General features: G+C 34.5%; 1 long non-coding RNA gene across 1 annotated transcript in view; it reads right to left on the minus strand.

The window, feature by feature from the left end:
• Positions 1-3,996: 3,996 nt before the first annotated feature.
• LOC140605459 (uncharacterized) overlaps positions 3,997-24,532 on the minus strand; it is a 39,094-nt gene continuing 18,558 nt past the window's right edge. The window contains exons 2-3 of the long non-coding RNA XR_012008108.1: positions 18,057-18,186; positions 3,997-6,156 (exon numbers count right to left, since the gene is read on the minus strand). This is a non-coding gene — a long non-coding RNA (uncharacterized lncRNA). The remainder of the gene's footprint in view (positions 6,157-18,056; positions 18,187-24,532) is intronic.

Consider the following 24,532-nt stretch of genomic DNA (forward strand, 5'->3'; position numbering starts at 1 on the left):
CAAATTTGGATCAACTAAGAAATGGATAAGAATCCAACAAATTACCATTATTACTGTTAAAGTCTGGGTTGAAAGATGATCTTTATGCATTTAGATTAATGGGTCTCCTACTTTGTAATCACAGGAATACAGGGAATGGCCCTCCAGTGTCAGGAAAGCCTGGGAAATGACAGGGATCCTCACCCAACTTGTGTTATACAAAGGCTGGCTCTGAAAAGCATGCACACAACAGCAGTGTGGAGTGTCTACGACCTTAGCAGGGTCATCCCAAATAAAGATAGGAAAAGATGAGATTACATAAGTAACTCTTCCTCTTGTGAGAAAAGAAGAATCAGGGTCAGGAAGAGTAGGTGTGTCATTCCAATGGAACTCCTCCACCTAAAAACAGTGAGAGTTAAGCATAATTCACAATAATCTTACATCTGTTTCACATTTGGCCTGCTTGATTCTCAGAAAGTTTCTTTTGGAAAAGCTTTAAAAAATATATTAACTTATTCCACTGGTATAATCCAAGGACATCGTTAGAACACATATAAAATACATAATGTGTGGGAATTGATGTCCTATTTAAGAATTTAGAAGATTTTCATTCTTTCTTTCTTTCTTTTTTTAATTCTTTAAGATCCTAATCTTTTCAATTCCTACTTTGTTACACACTTGACCCCAGGGATTCTAAGAAAAGTTGCCAAGCACTGAATTTCATGGTGAATATTTGCAGATTTTCTGGTTTGAACACTTGGAACTGTATATATCCAGATTATTATCCCAATTATTTCCTTTTAGGAAAGGATAAAAAATCATATTAGGCTTAATGTCTAATGCCATCTGAAAGTGTTAATCTTCTTAGATTTATTTGAATTTAAAAGAAGAGATTGATAGAAAATGGCATTAATTGGGAGTTTTCAGGCATCGACAGTAAATGAGAATGGGATTGTCTTCTTAACTTATTTTTAAGTATAACTGATGCACAGTGTTACATTCATCTCGGGTGTACAACATAGTGATTCAACATTTCCACACATTATGTTATGCTCACAAGTATAGCTGCCATCTGTCAGCATACAACACCATTACCATATTATTGACTGTGTTACCTATGCTGTACCTTCCACCCATGACTTAAATATTCCATAACTGGAATTCCTTATCTCCCACTCTCTTCACCCATTTTACCCATTCTCCTACTCCCCTCCCCTTTGCCAAACATCCTAAGATATGGAAATAATCTAAATGTCCGTCAGATTAATGGATAAGGAAGATATGTGTGAGATATATAATGGAATATCATGCAGCCATAAAAGGACAAAACTTTGGTTTTCTTGATCTCCATTAAATCTGAATCCTCTCCTCAGTCCTCTTACGGTTTTTGCTTTGCTATTTTAATAAAAGCCATAGAAGCTTTACACTTTTAACTCAGAAGTCTAAAGTTTAGATCTTACAAAACGTTTTATGGAGTATTACTTGGGTAACTATTAGCAGATTAGACTATTAATTATGTGTTAAATTTTAAGATATCACATATTTGGATACAATAATCTAATATATAACAAATCCTACTTAATTTTTTAAAGCTATAATTCAAGGTACAAATAGCTAAAAAGAGTGATTGCTCCACTTAGTATTTTCTTTATAGATGATTAGTGTAAGAGCTGTCTGGATGAACAGTGTTTTGTTTTTATTGCTATGTTGTTATAAATCTTTTGTAAAAATATTTGTGGTAGGGTCCTCTCTCTCTCTCTCTCTCTCTCTCTAACTTTCCATGGGATAATTTCTTGTTGAATTGAATTGTAGCTAAGCTTTTTTTTTTTTTTTGACAGATCAATGGATATGATTTATCTATGGAAAATAATATGTAATATAATTCAATGTCTCTCTTTTATAATGTCAGAAAATGTAAGATTTTTAATTTTATTTTTAAAAAATAATCTCCACACCCAACATGGGACTCAAATTTACAACCCCAAGATCAAGAGTTACATGCTCTACTGACTAAGCCAGTCAGGTACCCCAGAAAATTTAGATCTACAAATTCCAGTAATCTCTGGTGTTTAAGCAAATATACTTTGTGTGTGTATCTGTGAGAATGTGTTTGTGGGTCCATTAAATAGGCTTTATTCTATTTTACCTATTTACACCTGCATACATTCCTACATTGTTTTAATCTGTATACTACCTTCCACCTTTTTGGAAGACAAAAGGGTACAAATTAAGTAAAATGATAAAATAAGGCAAAAATTACAAAAATTTAATTTCTAAAACTTATTCTGTATTTACAAAATTTCTAACTTGTGAGTTATTAGATAAGAATCAGTTCATTTTTACACTACTAAACCTTGAAACTATCAGACTTAAATGAATGTCTCTCAGAGATTATTATATGTAGCCTTTCAAAATGACTCTTTGTCCCTGGATTAAAAGCCTACCTGATTTTATAATATGCCATAAATTCAATTTAAAAAATACTACACATTCCCTCTGAAAAATTTACCCTTTGTCCTATAGCTTATTTCAAAAATCAAAACAATTTCTATATCTCAAATGACTTGTTCTTTCCTACATATGTGATAAAATGCTTTTAACTTTCTGAGTAATTTTTGCCTTTGTTTTTCATTTTTTCATTAGATACTCTGGGTAAATTCATATGATGACTGTTTTGACCTCAGTGCAATTTTTAAGGCCTCAGTAACCACTTTAACATTTCCTAGTACAGTACATAGATATGTGCAGAGAATCCTTCTCTGAGCTTTTGAATTAAAGCAGGGGGGAGGCTTTGTCCAGTCATCAAACCCGTGCTTAGTCCTTGCCCTATAGCACTCATAGCTTCTAAAACGCTGCTTCCATTGCTTTGTTTCATAGAAACCTGAACTAAAATAAAGTTGGAAATGTGTTTACATAATTCAGAGGTAATTACACTGAACATAATGGACTAAAAAACATGAACATATTGGATTCTGTGATTCCTTGACCTGAACTTATGTTTAAGTTGACCACACAAAATGTGTAGTTGAAAGATTTATATAACCAGCAACATGAAAGGCATCATCCCTTGCTTATTACTTATTTACTTAAAAGATTAAGGATGGTGGAGGTGTGGAAAAGTTCGCATCTTTAGAATTCTTTCTTTAAAACTAGAGACAAAATTTATATTCTTGTTTCCTTTATTGTTTTTTTAAACTTTCATGTGATTTACCATAACACATTGTGAATGGTGGTTTGAGAAACATTTGGGCATTATAAAATCAATCCACTAGACCGGCAGGACATTTTAAAAATGAAACAGAGTGAAACCCAAATAGAGTAGAATAGAATAAAATACAGTACAAAGAGTGGGAATACATGAAACATAGAATAAATATTTGGTGAACAATTCAGTTATGTGTGTTGATGCAGACTTTTGCATAAATGATCATGTACTGATAAAATATATCTCTGCATATGGAATAGAACAAGAATTAGAGAACTAGTGATTTACTACAAATGATACATCCTTGTGTTATATACTCAACCAGCAGTTCAGTGTCTTCAGAAGATATTGGTCTACATAATATATTAGCATTATCAGGATTATTTATCCATAGTATCAGAAATGCATCTAGTTTTACATAACATATCAATCATGTTCTTAGCTCTACCCTGTGCTGTAATCTTAAGTACTTCAGGTTTTAAAACCAGGCAGGCTAGATCTCTAAATCTTGCTACCTGAGGCTCTAGCAGGATGGCTGGAGTAAACCCCGGGTTTGTATCAATGTTCCTTTGAAAAATATCGATTGAAAATATTCTTTTCAGGTACTACTTTAGATACTGAGAGTATAGCTGTAAATAAATCCTTGTCTTTATTGAATTTATAGTCTAGTGAAGAAGACAGGCAATAAATAACACCAACCAAACTAATCCTGATATGTATAGTGATATAAAAAATAAAGGTAATACATAAATATGCTACAAAGCAAGGTAATAGAAATGGCAAGTATTTTATTTTTAAAATATTTAGTTTTTAAAGTCTGGTAAAATTAGCGCACAGTGTTATATTAGTTTCGAGTATACACTACAGTGACTAGACAATTCTATACATTACTCATTGCTTGTGGACAAGAATTTTAGATAGGATACTGTCTGTGTCTCTACAAAGATAATATTAAGGTGAAAATATAATATCATACACAAGAAACCATACATACAAATGTCAAGTTTGAAGTAAGGATGATTTATTTAGGGCAGATAAAAACATAGACAGAACCCACAGCAAGTACAGTTTGCTCTAACTTGGAAAGATTTTGGAGACTTTGAACATTCTAGGATTGTGCTCTGTGTATTCGAATGATCTTCATGAAGATGGGAGGAACAGACCATGGAAGAGCAAGTGTTAAAACAGGAAGACTAATAAAGAGTGTATAAACTATCCAAGAGTGAGTAGAAAATGCTCTAGAATGAGGTGGGAAAAATGTCACGTTGAAGCCCTAGAAGTTGGGAGAAGTGCTCAGATTTGACATCTCTTGTGTGGGTGGAGCTTGATTTGGGATGAGAGGGGAGGATAGAAGACAAGAGTGTTTCATGTATATATTGACCTGATTAAATGGTGGCACAATTTATTAAGACAGAGAAGCGAAAGGTTTTAGTTTTTTAATATTACGTGATGAAGAAAAGACATGGAGTCAAGAGTTCTATTTTAAACTTGGGAAGTTGGAGATGTCACTGAGACTTGTAAGTAGAGATGTCAACTAGACAGTTTCGTACACGAGTAGAGATGATTTCAAATTTGAGAGTCAAGATTATATGCATACGATCATTTGGTTCCCAAGTTTCAAACTTTTGTTTCTGAATTATTCATCCAGAACTTCTTAAAGTAGCCTTTCTTCCTACTATCTTAACCTACGGCAATGGCACAAAAGTGACTTTTTGATTAATTCTACCTTAATTTCTTATTAATCTGTCCACTCATTCATTCGTGCATCAAATATGTATTGAAATGATATTTTTAAATGTGTGAAGAGATAAACTGAAAATGAGAGGAGAGAGAGAAGAGCCCTAAACCCTAGAGGACTCTGACATTTAAAGGTCCAAATCGGGGGATGAGTCAACAGAGAAGACTGGAAAGGATAAGCCAGTGTTTTAGGCAGAAAACCTGAATAAGGTAGAAAATATTTCAAGAAGACATGGTGATTAACTGTGTCAAGTGATTATCTAATGGTGGCCACTGGTGATGTTGACAAGATCAGTTTCAGTGGAATAGTCTTAATTGGGGTGAGTCATGCAGACGGTGGGCGGTGAGGCTATAGAGATTACTATTATAGACACATTTTTTTAAGGAGTATTACTCTTAATGCAAATGAAATCAGGCTTCAGCCAGCATCTGCAGAAAATTAAGAGGCCAAGGATCGTTTTTTCTTTAATGGGAGATTTAACATTTATGTTTTGCCCCACATTGTCAACATTTTCTTTTTCTGCTTCAGTGTTCCCATCGACACTGAATATTTTTTTTTAAAGATTTTATTTATTTATTCATGAGACACACAGAGAGAGAGAGAGAGAGAGAGAGAGAGAGAGAAAGGCAGAGGGAGAAGCAGGCTCCATGCAGGCAACCCAACGTGGGACTCGATTCTGGGATTCCAGGATCACACCCTGGGCCGAAGGCAGGCACTAAATCATTGAGCCACCCAGGGATCCCAACACTGAATATCTGTATTAAAATCCTCCAGTATGACTCCTCCTTTTTCTCCACTCACATTTGGCTGTGTGGCACAAAGTAGGGTTAAGTGTTGCTAGATGAGAAAGATAGGGGCAGAAAGGCCGAAAAAAGTTAAAGCTGCACGTTAAACACCACAAAATGTGAACAAATAAGTGAAGCGATTTCAAGAGGAAGGTATCGACAGTGTAAAAGAGAGATGGAGTTAACTTGAGGAAGGTAAATTTTGAAGGTAAAATTGGGATTTTGGGGTTCCTGTCGTAAGTGAACTGAAAAATTTGAGAATCACACAGTTGTGAATTACATGACTTATCGATAATGCCAAAATTTACATGTTGATAGAGATGTGAGCAGAACATTTCGTGACTGACTTGAGACTGAAGGAAAAAGGAAATTCTCTGGAGGAGACTTAGGGGAACTTAGTGGCTGGAGTGTTGGGTAGATTCTTCCAGATGTGGACACCTCCAGGAGTGCTGAAAAAAAAAAAAAAATAGAGCCAGAAGCATGGTGGTGATCTACGTGCTGGTACATTCCCAGGATGAAGGGTCTGTAAGTTATTGCACAAGAACAGGTTTGGTTTGGTACCGTGTGGAAGAGGCATCCTCCTTCCTTCCTTTTGTCCTGTATGCCTTTGGAAGAGGAGACAGAGAGGCTCTGTACAGAACAAGGGGAAACTGGGACACCTTCTACCTCTAGGCCTTTCCATAAATGGAGTTTAGGAGAGAAACCAGAGAAGCAAAAGAAGCCAATCCTCAAATAAAATAAACTCTGGAGAACTAGTACCCGCCCCCCCCCCCCCGGGAAATCCACTTGGATTGATTTTTTCCCACCTTTACAGGTTTAATTGATAAAATTGTAAGGTATTTAAGTGCATATATTGGTGATTTGATATAGATGGTGAAATGATTCCCACCATCTAGTACTAGATAAAAAAAAAAAAATCCATCACCTCTTTATTTCTCTTGTGAGAGCATTTAAGTTCTCAGCAAATTTCAGTTACGGTGTACACTTATCAATGATAGTCACAAGGTTTTCCATTAGACCCTCAGATCTTATTTGTTTCATGACTGAAAGTTTGTACATTTTTACTAAAGTGTCTCTGTTTTGTGCCAACCCATGGCAACCACTTTTCTGTTATTTCAATGAATTTACTTGTTTGTTTTTCTGATTCCATGTATACAAGAGGCCATGCAGTATTTTTTTCCTCTGTTTGGCTGATTTTTTTTTTTTTAGTATATTTTATTTATTCATGAGAGACACAGACTGAGAGAGAGAGAGGCAGAGACACAGGCAGAGGGAAAAGCAGGCTCCATGCAGGGAGCCGGATGCGGGACTCGATCCCGGGACTCCAGGATCATGCCCTGGGCCGAAGGCAGGTGCCAAACCACCCAGCCACCCAGGAATCCCCTGTTTGGCTGATTTCACTTAGCATATGATCTCAAGGTTTTTCCATGTTGTGGCAACTTGGAGAATTTCTTTCTTACTCACATATGACTAATTCCACTGTAGCGTGTGTGTGCACGCATGTGTATGCATGTGTGTTCATATATATGGAGATAGAGTATATGTGTGTGTGTGTGTGTGTAAACACACTTTATAAATTCATCTATCGGTGAACACTTAGGTTGTTTCCTTATGGTGGCTTTTGTGGATAATGCTGCAATGAACGTGAGAGTACAGATAGGTCCTAGAGAACTTGTTTCCTTAGAATATATGCCCTGAAGTGAAATTACTACATATGGTAGTTCTCATGTGATTTTTTTTTTTTTTTTTTTTTTTGAGGAGCCTGCATATTGTCTTCCATAGTGGCTGGATCAGTTTACACGGCCAACGGTGTACGAGGGTTCCTTCTTCTCCAGTGCCAGTGTTTGTTGGCTTTTGTCTTTTTGATGGTAGACATCCTAAGAGGTATAAGAGGATATCACACTGGATTTCATTTGTACTTCCCTGATGGTTAGTGAGGTTGAACACCTTTTTATATACCTGCTGGTCATTTGTACATCTTTTTCAGAAAAATGTTCATTCTGGACCACTGCCCACTTATAATCAGATTATTTGCTTTCTTATTACGGAGTTGTGTGAGTTTTTTGTTGTTGTTGTTGTTGTCTTTTTTTTACTTTTAAAACGTATTATATGATTTTCGAATATTTTTAACTATTTTGCAGGATGCCTTTTCTTTAAAAAAATAATTTCCAGTTAGTTAACATACAGTGGAATATTAGTTTGAGGAGTACAGTTTAGTGATTTAACACTTAAATAAAATACCTGGTGCTCGTCACAAGTGCACTACTTGATCCCTACCATCTCTTTAACTCATCCCCTACCCACCTCCCCTCTGGTAACCATCAGTTTCTTCTCTAGAATGAAGTGTCTGTTTCTTGGTTTGCCTCTTTTTTCCCCTGTATTCATTTGTTTTATTAAATTCCATATATGAGTGAAATCATATTGTATTTGTCTTTGACTGACTTATTTCACTTAGCATACTACTCTCTAGCTCCATCCACGTTTTTACAGATGGCAAGATTTCCTTCCTTCTATGGCTGAGTAATATTCCACTGTGTGTGCTGTTTACATACATACACACTGCTGCTTCTTTATCCATTCATCAGTCAATGGACATTTGGGCTCTTTCCATAATTTGGCTATTGTAGATCATACTACTATAAACATCAGGGTCCATGTATCCCTTCCAATCAGTAGTTTTGTATTCTTTGGGTAAATAGCTAGTAGTACAATTGCTGGATTGGAGATGGTTCTATTTTTAACTCTTTGAGGAACCATACTGCTTTCCAGAGTGGCTGCGCCAGTCTTCATTCCCAACAACAGTGTAAGAGGGTTCCCCTTTTTCCACTTCCTTGCCAATACCTGTTATTTCTTGTGTTGTTGATTTTAGCTATTCTGATGGGTGTGAGATGATTATCTCCTTGTAATTTTATTTTGTACTTTTTGCTGATGAGTGATATTGAGCATTTTTTCATGTCTGCTAGCCATCTGTATATCTTCTTTTGAAAACATTTTCTGCCCATTTCTTAACTGGATTATTTGTTTTGGGTGTTGAGTTTTATATGTTCTATATACTTTGAATACTAACCCTTTATGAGACATGTCATTTGTAAATGTCTTTCATTCCATAGATTGCTTTTTAGTTTTGTTGATTATTTCCTTCATTGTGTAGAAGCTTTTAATTGTATTTATTTATCTTTTTTTTTTAAGATTTTATTTATTTACTCATGAGAGACACAAAGAGAAAGAGAGGCAGAGACATAGGCAGAGAAGCAGGCTCCATGCAGGGAGCCTGATGTGGGACTCGATCCTGGGACTTCAGGATCATGCTCTGGACCAAAGGCAGGCGCTCAACCACTGAGCCACCCAGGTGTCCTTAGAAGCCTTTTATTTTGATGAAATCCCAATAGTTTACTTTTGCTTTCGTTTCTCTTGCCGCATATATGTCAAAGATATTATTGCCTATATTCTTTAGGATTTTAATGGTTTCCCCTCTTAATTTAGGTCTTCCATCCATCTTGAGTTTATTTTTGTTTATGGTGTAAGAAAGTGGTCTGGTTTCATTTTTTTTGCAAGTTGCTGTCCAGTTTTCCCAACACTATTTATTGAAGAGACTATACTTTCCCTGTTGTATATCATTGCCTTTGTCATAAGTTAATTAACAATATATACAAAAGTTTATTTCTGGACCCTCCATTTTTTCTGTTGATCTGTATGTCTGTTTTTATGCCAGTAACAGACTGTTTGATTACTATAGCTTTGTACTATAGTTTGAAATACAAAACATATGCTATCTCCAGTTTCATTTTTTTTTTTTTGGTAGATTTTATTTATGAGAGAGAGAGAGAGAGAGGCAGAGACACAGGCAGAGGGAGAAGCAGGCACCATGCAGGGAGCCCGACGTGGGACTCGATCCTGGGACTCCAGGATCACACCCCGGGCTGAAGGCAGTGGTAAACTGCTAAACCACCAGGGCTGCCCTCCAGCTTTGTTTTTTTTAGGATAGCTTTGGCTATTTGCAGTCTTTTGTGATTCCATAGAAATTTTAAGATTGTTTGTTCTATTTCTTTGAAAAAAATGCCATTGGAATTTTGATAAGGATGACAGTGAATCTGTAGACTGCTTTGGGTCATATGGACATTTTAGCAATATCCTCAAAATTCATGAGCATGGAATATCTGTCCATTTAATTGTGTCTTCACTTCTTTCAATGTTTTAAGTGTTCAGTGTACAGATTTTTCACTCCTTGGTTAAATTCATTCCATGATATTTTGATGCAATGGTAAATGAGATTGTTTTCTAGATTTATTTTTTGGAACTTATTGTTAGTATGAAAACATTTTTTGTCTATTACTTCTGTATCCTACAAATTTACTGGATTCACTTATTGTAAAACTTTTGGCAGAGCTTTTAGGATTTTCTATATATAATATGTCATCTGCAAATAAAAAGTTTTCCTTCTTTCCTTCATATCTGAATGACATTTTTCTTGACTAATTGTTCTGGGTAGGACTTCTTGTATATGTTGAATAAAAGTGGTTAAGATTGGTAATCCTTGTCTTGTTCCTCATCTTACAGCAAAAGCTTTCGAATTCTCATTGTGAAGTATGATGTTAGTTGTGAGCTTGTCACATATGGCCTTTATTTTGTTGAGGTTCATTTTTGCTGTACTTTTTTTTTTAATCTTGAATGAATGTTGAATTTTGTCAAATGCTTTTTCTGCATTTATTGAGTTTACAGGATTTTTACCTTCATTTTGTTAATGCAAGGTACCACATTGTTATGCAAATGTTGAACCATCCTAACATTCTTGGAATAAGCCTTAAATGATAAGTGTGTGTGATCCTTTAAAAATATTGTTGAACTTGGTTTGCTAATATTTTGTTGATGATTTGCCTCCATGTTAATCAAAGACATTGTCTTACACATTTTTACTTTTTGTGTTATCCTTTTTTGGCTTTGGTATGTGATAATTTTAGACTCATAAAGAGTTTGAAAGTTTTCCTTTCTCTCTCTCCCTCTTATTTTATTTTATTATTTGATTTATGGTAACAGTTTGAGAAGAATTGGTATTATTTCTTCTAATGTTTTGTAGAATTCACCAGTGAATTGGTCTGGTCCTGAACTTTTTTTGGGTAGGTTTTTGACTACTGATTTGATCTCTTAACTAGTAATTACTCTGTTCAGATTTTCTCTTCCTTCATGGGTCGGTCTTAGTACCTTGTTTGTTTCTAATACTTTATCCATATCTAGGTTTTCGATTTGGTGTTATATGATTGTTAATAGTAGTCTTTTATAAATCTTTCTAATTGTATATCAATTCTAAAGTCTCATTTCTAGTTTTAAATACTCTTTTTTCTCGAATCTGGCTAAATATTTATTTTGTTCATTGTTAAATAAAAACTTCTAACTTTAGTTTCATTGATCTTTTCTTTCCAGTCTCCATTGGTTTATTTCCCTTCTAATCTTTTCTTTTTTCCTTCTGTAGTTTTTTTTTTTTCTTTGATCTAAGTCCTTGAGATAGAAAGATAGGTTGTTTGAGTTCTTTGTTTTTGTGTAATGTAGGCTATGAACTTTTCTTTTAGAACTCTTCATCTTGCATCCCATTTGGTATATGTTGTATTTCCCATTATTATTATTTCCCTATTGATTTCTTCATTGTCTCATCAGTCATGCTGTTTAATCTCCATATATTTGGAAATTTTTCACTTTCCTTCATATAATTACTTTCTAGTTTCATATCATTGTGACCAGAAATGCTTTATATGATTCCAGTCTTTTAAAATTTATTAAGACTTGTTTTGTGACCTAACACATAATCTATCCTGGAGAGTGTTTCATTTTCACTTGAGAAGAATATGTATTCTGTTGCTTTTGGATGTAATGTTCTCTATATATCAAGTCCTTCTGGTTTAACATGTGATTAAAGAAGGATGTTTCATTATTGATTTTTCTCCCTGGATGATTTTTCCATTGATGAAAGTGGTGTATAAAGGTTTCCTACTATTACTCTATTGCTGTCTACCTCTCCTTTTCTGTCTGTTAATATTTGTTTTGTACATTTAGGTGCTCCTATGTTGGATGCATTAATATTTACAAGTGTCAAAACTTCTTGAAGGATTGGCCCTTTTATCACTATAAATGATCTTTGTCTCATTACAATTTTTGTCTTAAACTCTAGTTTGATATAGTATAACTAATCCTTCTTTTTAAAAATTTTGTTTACATAGAGTATTTTTCCATAATTTTACTATACTCTATATGTACTTAAAGCTGAAGTGAAATAGTTTATAGGTAGTATATAGTTGAGTCTTGTTGTTTCTCTTCATTCACGCACTCTGTGTATTTTAATTTTTAAATTTGAATATAGTTGACACACATTGTTATGTTAGTTTTAGATGTACAACATAGTGATTCAACATCTGTACACATTATGCCATGCTCACCACAAGTGTAGTTACCATCTGTCACTATACAACCTATTATGATATAATTAACTGTACTCCCCATACTGTACCTGGTAGTCCCATGATATATTCATTCCATAACTAGAAGCCTATATCTCCCTCTCCCCTTCACCCATTTTGCCCATCCCTCCACCCCCTTCCCTCTGGCAGCAATCAGTTTGTTCTTTATATGTCTGATTCTGCTTTTTGTTTATTCATTTGTTTTTAAGATTCCACATGTAGATGAAAATATGGTGTTTGTCTTTCTCAATCTGATTTATTCCACTTAACATAATACCCCTAGGACCGTTCATGTTGTCACAAATGGCAAGATCTCATCCTTTTTTATGGTGGCATAATATTTCATCATATGTATATGTATATACATGCACATATATACATACACATGCCACATCTTCATTATCCATTTGATGTATACTTATGTTGCTTCCGTATCTTGGCTATTTTAAATAATACTGCAATAGGCATAGGGGTGCATATGTCTTTTTGAATTAGTGTTTTCATTTCCTTTGGATAAAAATCCAGTAGTGGAATGATTGGAACGTAGTTTCTATTTTTATTTTTATTTTTTTTAAGAAACTCCATACAGTTTTCTGCAGCACTATACCAATTTACATTCCTACCATCAGTGCACAAAAGGACCTTTTTCTCTGTATACTGGGTAGTAATACTTGTTATTTCTTGTCTTTTTGACCCTAGCCATTTGAAGACATGTGGAGTAGTATCTCACTGTGGTTTTGATTTGAATTTCCCTGATGATTAGTGATGTTGAATATTTTTTTCATGTGACTGTTTTTGCTGACTACCTGTATGTTTTTGTTGGACAAATGTCTATTCATATCCTCTGCCCATCTTTAAATCAAATTGTTTTCTTGTTTTTATTACTTTATATATTTTGAATATTAATTCCTTATCAGATATGTTATTTGCAAATATCTTCTACCATTCAGTAGGTTGCCTTGTGTTTGTCAATGATTTCATTTACTGTATAAAAGATTTTATTTTGATGTAGTCCCAGTAGTTTATTTTTGCTTTTGTTTCCCTTTGTCAAGAGACATATCTAAAAAAACGTTTTTTTTTCCTGCTAAGGCCAGTATCAAAGAAGTTACTGCCTATCTTCTTTTCTATAATTTTTATGGTTTCAGGACTCACATTAGGGTCTTTAATCCACTTTAAGTTTATTTCTGTGTATGGTGTTAAAAAGTGGTCCAGTTTCAGTCTTTGGCATGTAGCTGTCCAGTTTTCCCAGGACTATTTATTATAGAGACTAACTTTTCCTCATTGTGGTATCTTGCCTTGTTATATGTTAATTGACCATATAAGAATGGGCTTATTTCCTGGGTTCTCTGTTCTATTGATCTATTGTCTATTTTGTGCCAATATCCTACTGTGTTTATTTTTTAAAGGTTTTATTTATTCATAAGAGAAACAGGCAGAGACACAGGCAGAGGGAGAAGCAGGCTCCCTGCAGGGAATCTGATGTGGGACTTGATTCCAGGACCCCGGGATCATGCCTTGAACCAAAGGCAGATGCTCAACCATTGAGCCACTCAGGTGTCCCCAAATATCCTACTGTTTTGATTACTATAGCTTTATAGTATATATTGCAATATGGAATCGTTATACCTCCAGCTTGTTCCTCTTTGTCAAGTTTGCTTTGGCTATTTGGGTCTGGTGATTTGTTAATTCCTCTGTTCCTTTTTCTTCTTTTCTTTTTCTTTTCATAATTTGCTCATTTTCAGTACTGGCAGGTTTGAATTCTTTTCTCTTTAATTTTGTGTATCTGTTATAGGGTTTTGATTGTTGTTGTGATGAGACCTATATATAAAACATCCTGTTTTTATTAGTCTAAGATCTAAACATTGTAAGTTTGAACACATACTAAAGCTTTATATTATCCTCTCCCACCCACATGTTGTATGTTTTGAATGGTAAAATTACATCTTTTTACCTAATGTATCCAGTAACAAATTATTGTAGTTATATTTATTGCTTCTGGCTTTTAGCCATCATACTAGATTTATAAATAATTTCCCTACCATCTATACAATATTAAGGTATTGTGAAACATATATTTGCCTTTACCAGTGAGATTAAGTTTTATATGCCTTCCTGTTACTCATTAGCATTCTTTTGTTTCAACTTGAGGAAGTTCCTTTAACATTTGTAAGGCTGGTCTAGTGGTGGTGAACTCCAGGTTTTGTTTGTCTGGAAAATCATCTCTTCTTCAATTCTGAAGGACCATTTTACCCAGTGGAACATTCCTGGTTGGCTCCCCTCCACCCCTGCCGCATTTTCTTTTTTATTTATTTTTAGAGATGTTATTTATTTATTCATGAAAGACACCCAGAGAAAAGCAGAGACATAGGCAGAGGGAGAAGCAGTCTTCCCACAGGCAGCCTGATGTGGGACTCAATACCAGGATCCCGGGATCATGACGTGGATCAAAGGCAGATGCTCAACCACTGAGCCACCCAGGTGCCCATCCCTCTACACTTTAATATATCATGCAAATCCCTTCTGGCCCACGAAGTTTTTACTGAAAAATTTGCTGAGAGTCTTATGGGGGTTTCCTTGTATGAAACAAGTTTCTTTCTTGCCGCTTTTAAGATTCTCTTTTTGTATTTAAGTGTAGATAGCTTACTTATAAAGTGCCTCAGTGTGGCTGTCTTTGGATTCATTTTGTTTGGAATTTTTTGGGCTTCCTGAATCTGGATGTCTTTCTCCAGGTTAAGGAAACTTTCAGCAATTATTTCTTTGAATACATTTTTTGTCCCTTTCTTTTTCTCTTCTGGGGCTCCTTATAATGTGTATATTGATATGGTCCCATAATCCTTTAATCTATCTTAACTTTTTAAAAACTTTTGTTTTTCTGGGTGAATTCTACTGCCCTGTAGTTGAGTTCATTGATATTTTCTTCTGTTTCTTCTAGGCTGCTGTTGAACCTATCTACTGAATTTTTCAGTTTAATCAGTGTATCCTTCATCTATGTGGTTTGTTTTGTACTTCATTATATTTTCTATGTCTTTGTTGAATTCTCACTTTGTTCATCTGTGTTATTCTGACTTTAGTGAGAATCCATATGACCATTATTATTAACTCTTTATCAGGCAAATCACTGAACTCCTTTCCATTCAGGTATTTTTTCTGTCTTTTATCTTGTTCTTTTGTTTGATACATACTTCTCTGTTCTTCATTTTCATTGGCTATTTGTATTTATTTCTGTGCATTAGATAAAACTGCCATCTTTCCCGGTCTTCATAGAATGGTCTGGTGTCTCAGAAAAACTTTACTGCTCAGCCTAGCCCTAGCTCTTGGTTATTTTTCAAGCCATTGAATGTCCAAGCTGCTCCTTTGTTCTTAGTGGCTCATGCTAGTTGAGGACATGCTCAGACACATAACTGAGTCAAAAGGGGTGATTTTGTTCAACACTTAGGTGCTTGGGCTGACTGGAAGCTGGCCTCTAAGCTAGAAGCATTTAACATATGCACATAGAACTTTTTCAGACAAAGAATGAAAAAAATATATGTTTCTCTGTTTCCTCTGCACTGAGCCATTGGGGATAGCTAATTAAGAACTGCTTTTTGTTTTTTTTGCTTGCTACATTCCATTGGGCCCTATTAATACAATTCTTGTTTCCTACCAAAGCCAGACAATCAATGTTTGTGCCTCTGAGTGGCAGTTTCAAAAGCTGGGGTGCTAGATATGTGTATAAGTTCCAGGGAACTATTGGTGATTTGGAGCAGGCTGCAGGGAGAATGAGGAGATGGTGTCTGGCTGTCATTGTCTCAGGGGAAGATCACAGTCTGTCCCTAGTTGTATGCCAAATTAGAAGCCTGACCCTCAGGCAGTAGCTTTTAAAGTATGCAAATAACCATTTTCAGGGAAATACTGGAAGATAGGTATTTCTGTCTACTGCTTCTGTGCTGAGTCCTGGTGGATACCAGCTGATTAAAACTTGTTTCTTGGCTGCAGTGTTGTTAAACTCAGGAATGTAAGCCCCATTGGCCACCAGAGCTAGGATTTCAAGGGCTGTATCCTCTGACTGGCAGTCATAAATGTGAGGCATGTGCACAAGCTCTTATCAGGGAGACCTCTATTACCTGGAATGGGGCAGAGGAAAACCATGAATATGGCACTTGTAACCCTCCCTTGCCTCTGGAGAAGATTGTTGAGGGCTTCTAGATGTATGTTAAATTATAATCCTGACCTTTAGACTGTAGCTTATAGAGTACACAAACAGGTCTCTTTCAGGGAAGGACTGGGATATGAGCCTTTCTGCCTGCCACCTTTATAGCAGGCCCTGGGGGATGGGCATGGCAGTCCTGGAGCCTGTTATGAATGAATTATTTCTTTGTTTGCTATTATCTTATGGGCTCATGGACATAAACCCTAAGGTGTTTTGAAGGTCTTCCCTCAGATGGAAGTCTTAAAAGTTGGGGTGCTATATGTTAGGTTTAAAGCCCTCATTCCTCATGCGGAAGGTGGGTATTGAGTACCATCTTGATTGTTTGTTAGTGTGTCAGGATTGGGGTTGATGGTGAGAGTGTGGCTAAGTTTTTTTTTTTTTTTTTTTTTTTTACCTGCTATGATATGAAATTATTCTTATTTGCATGGTATATAGGAATTGCTCATTTAGTTCCTGGGTTTCATTAACAGGGAAATGTCCCATAGCTGTAGATTTGGTGTGTCCATGGGTAGAACAGAGTTTGGAAGCCTCCAATATTGCCACCTTGGACTAGAACCCCTCTAGTTTGTTTTGAGTGGAGCAAGAACATGGGGGATACTTTCAGAGACAACATGGTGCTCATGGGGGACCATGGTCTTCTCTGGGCCCTGTAGAAAGATGAGGGCTTTGGCACTGGGTGAAGGAGAGGACACACAGAAGGAGGGATATGGGAACCAGAAAGGAGGCTTTGAGGCAAGGCCTTGGAGTCATGAGTTTCTAATGGTGATTGAGGTACAGAAGACTGGGAGTGTTAGGATTTTGGGGGGAATATGAAAAAATCATTTGGTATTACAGATTTTTTTTTCTTGAGCTACCTCTTTTCCTAACAGAAGGGCCAGAGATAAGTCAAAGCTAAAGGAAGTCTTATTAGGAACTCATGTTGCTTACTAGGAAAATGGTAGTAGGAAGGAAACAAAAAGGCTTTAGGTAAGCCTCTTCACTGTATTTAAAAAATAATAAAACATGGAGTTTTTACAAACCAGAGCAGCAAACTCAATTCTACAACTTGCAAGTCCTAACTAATACTCTCTTATGTAAGATTCTGTGTCTTTATGGATTATCACCTCTGATTTTTAGACTTTGTAGTCACCTTAGCTATTCTGTATTTTGTCTCTAAGTCTTGTTTTGAATTTCACACTTTTCACATGTCTTATCAACTTAAGCTCATTAGTAGCTAACACAATTTTTTTTTTATTTTTAGAAAACAAAGCATATGCAGTGGTTTCTATATACTGACATAGGTATGATTATAATACACGTAGGATTTGAACGGTTATTATTCATTTAATCTTCAACTTTGACTTCATGTTAGAATTACATGCAGAGTTAAAACATATTTCCTGGGCTCCAACCACCAGAAAAATGAATCTCTGATGGTCTAGCCCAAAAGATACAAGTTTAAAAGCTCTCCAAGTGATTTTATTGTGGAGTCAGTGCTTAGATTACCTGAATTATCTTTTCAAGCTATGTAGACCTCAGAAAATCCATGTGACTACAGTTTTCTTTCCTTTATAGAATTTAGTAAATTATAAACTTACCTGTTTTAACACTATGTAAATAAGATATACTCAAGACAAAAAAAAAGTGAAATCCTTGATTAATCTCTTACATCTGTAGAATCAAATTGAAATTTCTTGATGTAAGGACTTTCTGTGAGTTGGCTTTTCCTACTTACCTAGTTTCAGTGTATTCAAGTCTCCCTGTGCTTGATCAGCCTTTGGCTCAGTGCAGTTGCCCCTTTTCTTTCTCTGATCATTCTCCACTTAGATTGGTTGATGAGGATATGTTCATGCAGTGGCCAGGCTCTATAGAAAGTCCATTTTTATAAGTTCATAGGGTTTGAATTCAAACAAGTGTATTTATCCCCAATGTAAATAGATTACTTTTTCATCCCTTAAATTTTCCTGCTCAAAATAACGTAACATTCCTAATTAAAATCTTCAGTGATGAATAGGAATATTAATGGGCTATGAAACTATTTCAATGTAAAGCAATTTTTACATTTTTCTTCATGATGCAGTCTAAATTCCTACAGTTCTAAAACAACTTTTTGCAATTACTTGTGCAAACCCTATTACGTATACAAAAATGCAGTACATTTACCCCTTTCCAGACTTCTCAGTAAACCTAAATGATTCTTTAATTGAATGCCTACAAGATGCACAGGCATAGTTTTTTGTGGAAAGGCCATGGAGTAAATATGTAGGTTTTAGTATCCACATATAATTTGTGTTGCATATTCTTTCTACTTCCCTTCTCTTCCTCTTCCCCCTCATTTTTCCTCACCTTTTATTCCTATTTCTCTTCTTTTCCTTTTCAACCCTTTAAACATGCAAAAAACATTCTTAGCTCAAGGATTATATGAAAACAGACTTTCGGCTAGATTTTACCACGGATGATACTTTGCCAATCTCTGGCTTAGAATAATGCCTGGTACATGGTAGACAATATATATTATCTGAGATACTAATATTTTTCTCCTGTTTTATGGAACTTCTGTTCTTTGTTTTTAAAAGGTATGAAATTGATCACTATTAAAAATACATTATACTATACTAATAATATACTAATAATAGTATACTAGTACACTAGATAAGACTTTATTTATTCCACAAATAATACTTAGAAATGTTAATGATTTAAACATTGCTAACTAATGGTCAACTTGTTAGCACTTATAGCTATTAAATATGTTTTAAAAATCTTTAGTGTCTTTATTAACCTTTTGCCTGAGACTTCCCTAAAATTTATTGTTTCTCACATTCATTAAGTTTGCTAGGATATTTGAACATTTTTATTCTTTCATTCAAAGTCTGGACAGCTTGTCCACCTCATGACTTTTTTTTAGTATCTTAATTATTCAAATATTTTTAAGAATATTTCCAAATTCTTGCAAGCAAAAACTAGACAGATTCTCATAGTATCTGATTCTGATTACAATGAAGACAACACTTTTGTAAATTTTATTGATTTATATATTATGACTATTGGAATAGACATATTCATTTTGTCAAAAACATTAGTTCACACATAACATCATATGCAACATCAACTTGAAATATTTGCCCAACAAACTTATTTTTATGTGTATCACTTTGCTCATGAAACAAAATCAGCTCAAATAAACTCCAGTATTTTTTATTCAGTACCTAAGCTTCTACTTTCCTTCAATAGAGTTTCTCAGTTGTTTCATGTTTAGCCATTATCTGTTACTCATAATTGGACATTTATGTTTTTGAATCCTAAGGTAATTGTATTTAACATCTTTTATGCCATGGACCCTTAGGAGAGTCTAACGTAATCTCCAGGCCCTTTTAAACGACTAAGCTTGCATCTAAATTGCCAATAACACAATTACAGCAAGTTTACAAGTACTTATGAATTCTATCCACATACTACTTAGGGTTCAGAGATTGAAGTTTAATGACATCCTTCTTTAAGACTACATCTCTAAAACACTATTACAGCTTTCCTAAAAATTTGTTCTAATTAAATCCATTTCTCACAGGCCTCCATTTGACATAACATTATCAATGAATGAAACTTTGATTTCATCTGAATGTCATGGTCAGACATCTCATCAAACTATTCACCAGTACTTTAATTTTTTCTTCCATTTAGATACTGTACAATTCCATCAAACCTGGATGATATTCATAATCCAATTTCCTTATGACTATTCATTGATTGCCAAACATGGTGGGAGAAAGTCATCAAATCTTTGATTGAGTTCATGTTATTTTTCATGTTAATCATGTTAATCAATTATCATCTGGGTCCTCCCTGAGGATTAGCAAATCTTCCTTTCCTTTGCCACATTTTAATACATTAGTTGTTCAAAAGTGTTTCTAGTCTTCTTAATGATTTTCATATTTAGAAAATTATTAGTTATTGGTAATAAAAAGAGAAGAGAGATGTAGACTTATTTCCATTATACGCACATTCTAATTGGGGACATAGTTGGGAGGAGAAAAACAAGAAAATATAGAGGGTTTATGAGAAAGCAGCTGGAGCAATTCATTCAGTTCTTCAGAAAAGATATATTGAGGGTTTACTGTGTGCCAGGTATTCTTCTAGGATATTTTTCTAGGAACAGATTCACTAATAAATAGGATAAACAAAAATGCTCTCCCTGTTACGGCTTATGTTCAAGTCACATGTAGAGAGGGACAGAGTGGGTCTCAGCAGAATGCAAGTCTTTATTTTAGGTGAAAATAAAGCATGTTCTGATGATAGTAGCACCAGTCATGAAAAATTAAGAATACGATGTTCCAAGCAGAACTGAAAACTATGGAAAGGCTTTGAGTGCAGTCATAAGCAGGGTGGATTCATGAAGTTCTGTTTGGCAGAATCAGGGTAGGGGAGAAGTGTACAGGACTAAATGAAAGGAAAGAGGAAGCAAGATCACACAGAGCTTTGTGAGGCAGAGCACAGAGTTTGGATTTTATTCTAAGTCAATGACAATGTACTGGAAGATCTAAACAGGCTTTTGATAGTATTAGTCTTAAAATTTAAGAGGATTCATTTGATTGTTCTATACAGAATAGAAATAATTCCTAGCTGTGTGACTGCATACTTCAGTTCATCTCTAAATGAGAGTACTGTTAGTACTTAGATGATTTTTAAAAAATGAATTCATGTGTATATAAAAGCATCTTAAGCAGTGTATTGTGCAAATCAAGTACTTCATGAGATTAGGTATTAACTAATTTTAAGAAGTCTAGTGAGAGAGAAGAGAGAGCATGCAAAAAGTTATAATATTAATCCAGACTAAAGATCATGGTATTTTGCACTAAAGTGGAAGGTATGGATGTAAAAGCAATTAATTGAATGAAGATTTTTTTTTTTTTTCCAGCAGAGCTGGGGGTGGAATTGATAGGCTTTCATTGATGATTATGTCATGGGTGGAAAGGGAGGAATGTAAAGTCAAGGATACTCAGAGGTTTTGTTTTTTTATTTAAACTACTCTATGCTGGTACCATTTATAGGTTGAGGAATACATGGGAAAGGAGATTTAAGAGTTTTGCGTGATGGTATATTCGTTTTCTTTTTTCAGTATATTCATTTTCAGAGCTGTATTGGATGATAATTGAAATATGTCAGTATGAAATAAAATTTATCAGTGTGGAGTTCTGGAAAGTAGTAAAAAAAAAAAAAAAACCCACAAATTTTGAAGTTGTTTCTATTTAGAGGCCAAGCAGACAAGGGAGACTCAGTGAAGGAGATTGTGGAGAAGGCAGCTGGTAAGATCAGAGAAAAAACATTTCCTGAGGTCTATGTAATGAAAGTATTCCAAGAAGGCAGAGTGGTCAGTGGCATTAAATACAACTGAGAGGTCAAAGAATGGAGAATGGACTAGAGAAGTCATTTATGATCTTGACAAGATAGTCTCAGTTACACTGTGACGAGAGGAGCATGATTGATGTGGATTGTAGAGTGAATAGGAGTTGGGAAATTGGATATAGTAATTACAAACCACATTTTTGTTGGTGAGATTGAAAAAAACAGGCTTATGTTTATTAAATTTATCATATCCTTCCCTGAGGCTACTAACATATTTTTTAAACTTTATGCCATCATGATGATTTTAAAGGAGGTTGTTTTTATTTTTCACTAACATCTCCTTTGATAATTTGACAAGTATCTCTAATTGGCCTGTTGAAATTGTTCTCTTTAGGGCACAAAATATCTTATTGCCACAGGTTTTTTAATTACTATTTTCTTTATTGCCCTTAAACAGATCAGGAATGTTTGACATTTTGGGAGGTATATATAAATATATATAGTTTAATTTATTATAAAAAGACCAGAAGTTCTAAGATTAAGTAACCATACTTTATTTTAATTTTTTTAAGGCTTTAAGAATGCTAAAAAACAGAAAATGTCTCTAATGTATGGCTACACCTTTATAGTATAATAGTGAATAGCTAAAGAGGCCAAGTAGTCTAGGCTGAGAGAAGATGATGGTTGATAATGATGGTGACACACTGAAAGTGCTGATAGATAAAGAAAATGAAATTTGGCTTAGGAAAAAGGAAATATCATTGTTTATATTAATTTATAGAGTTTGGAGGCTGAGATGGGACACTACAGCTAGTGATATATACAATGTTCATCTTTTTCATAGAACTCTACAATAGTCTGAATTTGGTGTTTGACTTTAAGCAATATTATGAAGCTCTATATATCATTTTTTTTTTGAAATTATAGAGCTTTTTGCCTTATTTTTTTTTTCATGGAATGTACTGAGTAATTTAAACCATTAGAAGAGAAATACTCAAGTTTTGGAGCATTGCATTTGTCCATTCCTTGCTTTTGGCACTGTTGTTTCTGAACAGGATGGTATAGATGTTGCTATCACTGTCTACCTTCATTCCTATTCGTGTCCCTTGGATCTAATTTGATGCAGTGAACTTCTCATCAGTGAAGGAAATTTCTCAGAATTACTAGTTAATTGGGCAAGCTAAGGTAGTTGACTTTCTGTTTCATGACTAACAAAAAGTCTCTTAAGCAATTAAAAGCAAAGCAGGATTACAGGATAGTTATAATGGCTAATATTGACTATGCCAAGAACTTTCCATGCATCATCTCATTCACTGCCCACAGCAGTCCCATGAGGTGAACACTCAGTTTTTGTATTTTACAGCTGAGGGAAATGGTACTTAAAGAAGTGAAGTATCTTGCCTTATATCATCCAATAAATTACTGGGAAATTCTGCTCAATAAAGTGGTAGAATTAACTGGAATTCTTGACTGTTTGAATATGTAGTCCTCACTCTTGAAAATGCTTTCCCATATTGGAAAAACCTTTCTAAGTTCCAGTAATAAATTCAATGTGACATAAATAAATAGAAATTTGTGAACACAGTTTATAGTTAGGGAACGTTGATGGTTATGGGTTTTATTTGTTGTTCATATTGCACAGTTGTGCAATTTTTAAACTCATTCTCTAAAAATAGTCTCTACTATAGGGCCAAATGAATATTTTTGGAATAAACTGAAGGAGTAATTTTTTTAATATGAAAAAGTATTCTTGTTTGTCTGATTGATTTTCCTATGTTGTGAAATGGTTACATAATAGATTCAGCTAACATTCATTTTCTCATATAGATACAATAAAAAGAAAAATAATTCTCCTGTAATGAGAATTCATAGGCCTACTTTCAACAACTTTCTTAGATATCATAGAACAGTGTGATTTGTAGTCATCATGTTGTGATTACATCCCTAGTATTTATCTCTCTTATAATTAGAAGCTTGTACTTTTTGACTATCTTCCTCCCCAGTCTCCACCTTTTGTTTATAACCACAAGTCTGATAATTTTTGCTATGAATTTGTATTTTGTTTGTTTTTATAGATTCCACATATAAGTGAGATTACATAGTATTTGTCTTTCTCAGGCTGATTTCACATAGCATAAGACCTTCAAGGATCCTCCATGCTGTTGCAAATGGTAGGATTTTCCTTTTTTATGGCTGAATAATATTCCTGTGTGAATGTGTGCATAGTATATATATGTATGTATGTATGTGTGTGTACACCACAACTTCTTTACCATTTATCCACTAATGTTTCTCTTTCTTCCATTCCCAAATCAGCATTTGTTTTCTCTTGCCTTTTTGATAATGACCATTCTAACAGGCATGAGGTGATATTTCATTGTGGTCTTAATTTTCATTTCCATATTGACTAGTGATGTTGAGCATCTTTTTATATATCTGGTGGCTTTGTATACCTTCTTTGGAGAAATATATGTTTACCTCCTTTACACATTTTTTTAAATTGGGTTGTTGGTTTTGGTTTTTGTTTTTTTTTTCCTTTTGAGTTGTATGAGTTCTTTATGTATGTTGGGTATTAACCCCTTTCCAGGTATATGGTTTGCAAGTATTTTCTACAATTCCATAGATTGTCTTTTTACTTTGTTGATGGTTTCTTTTGCTATGCAGAGGCTTTTATTTTGATAAGGTTCCACTTGTTTATTTTTGATTGTGTTGCTGATGCTTGAGATGTCATGTTCAAAAAATCATTACTAAGACCCATGTCAAGGAGCTTTCTTCCTGTGTATGTGTGTTTTGTTTGCTTTTTTTTGTAGGAATTAGGGTTACATTTAAGTCTTTAATTCATTTTGAGTTAGTTTTTGTGAGTGGTAT

This window comes from Canis lupus, chromosome 15 (genome assembly GCF_048164855.1).
Source record: "Canis lupus baileyi chromosome 15, mCanLup2.hap1, whole genome shotgun sequence".
Taxonomy (NCBI): Eukaryota; Metazoa; Chordata; class Mammalia; order Carnivora; family Canidae; genus Canis; species Canis lupus.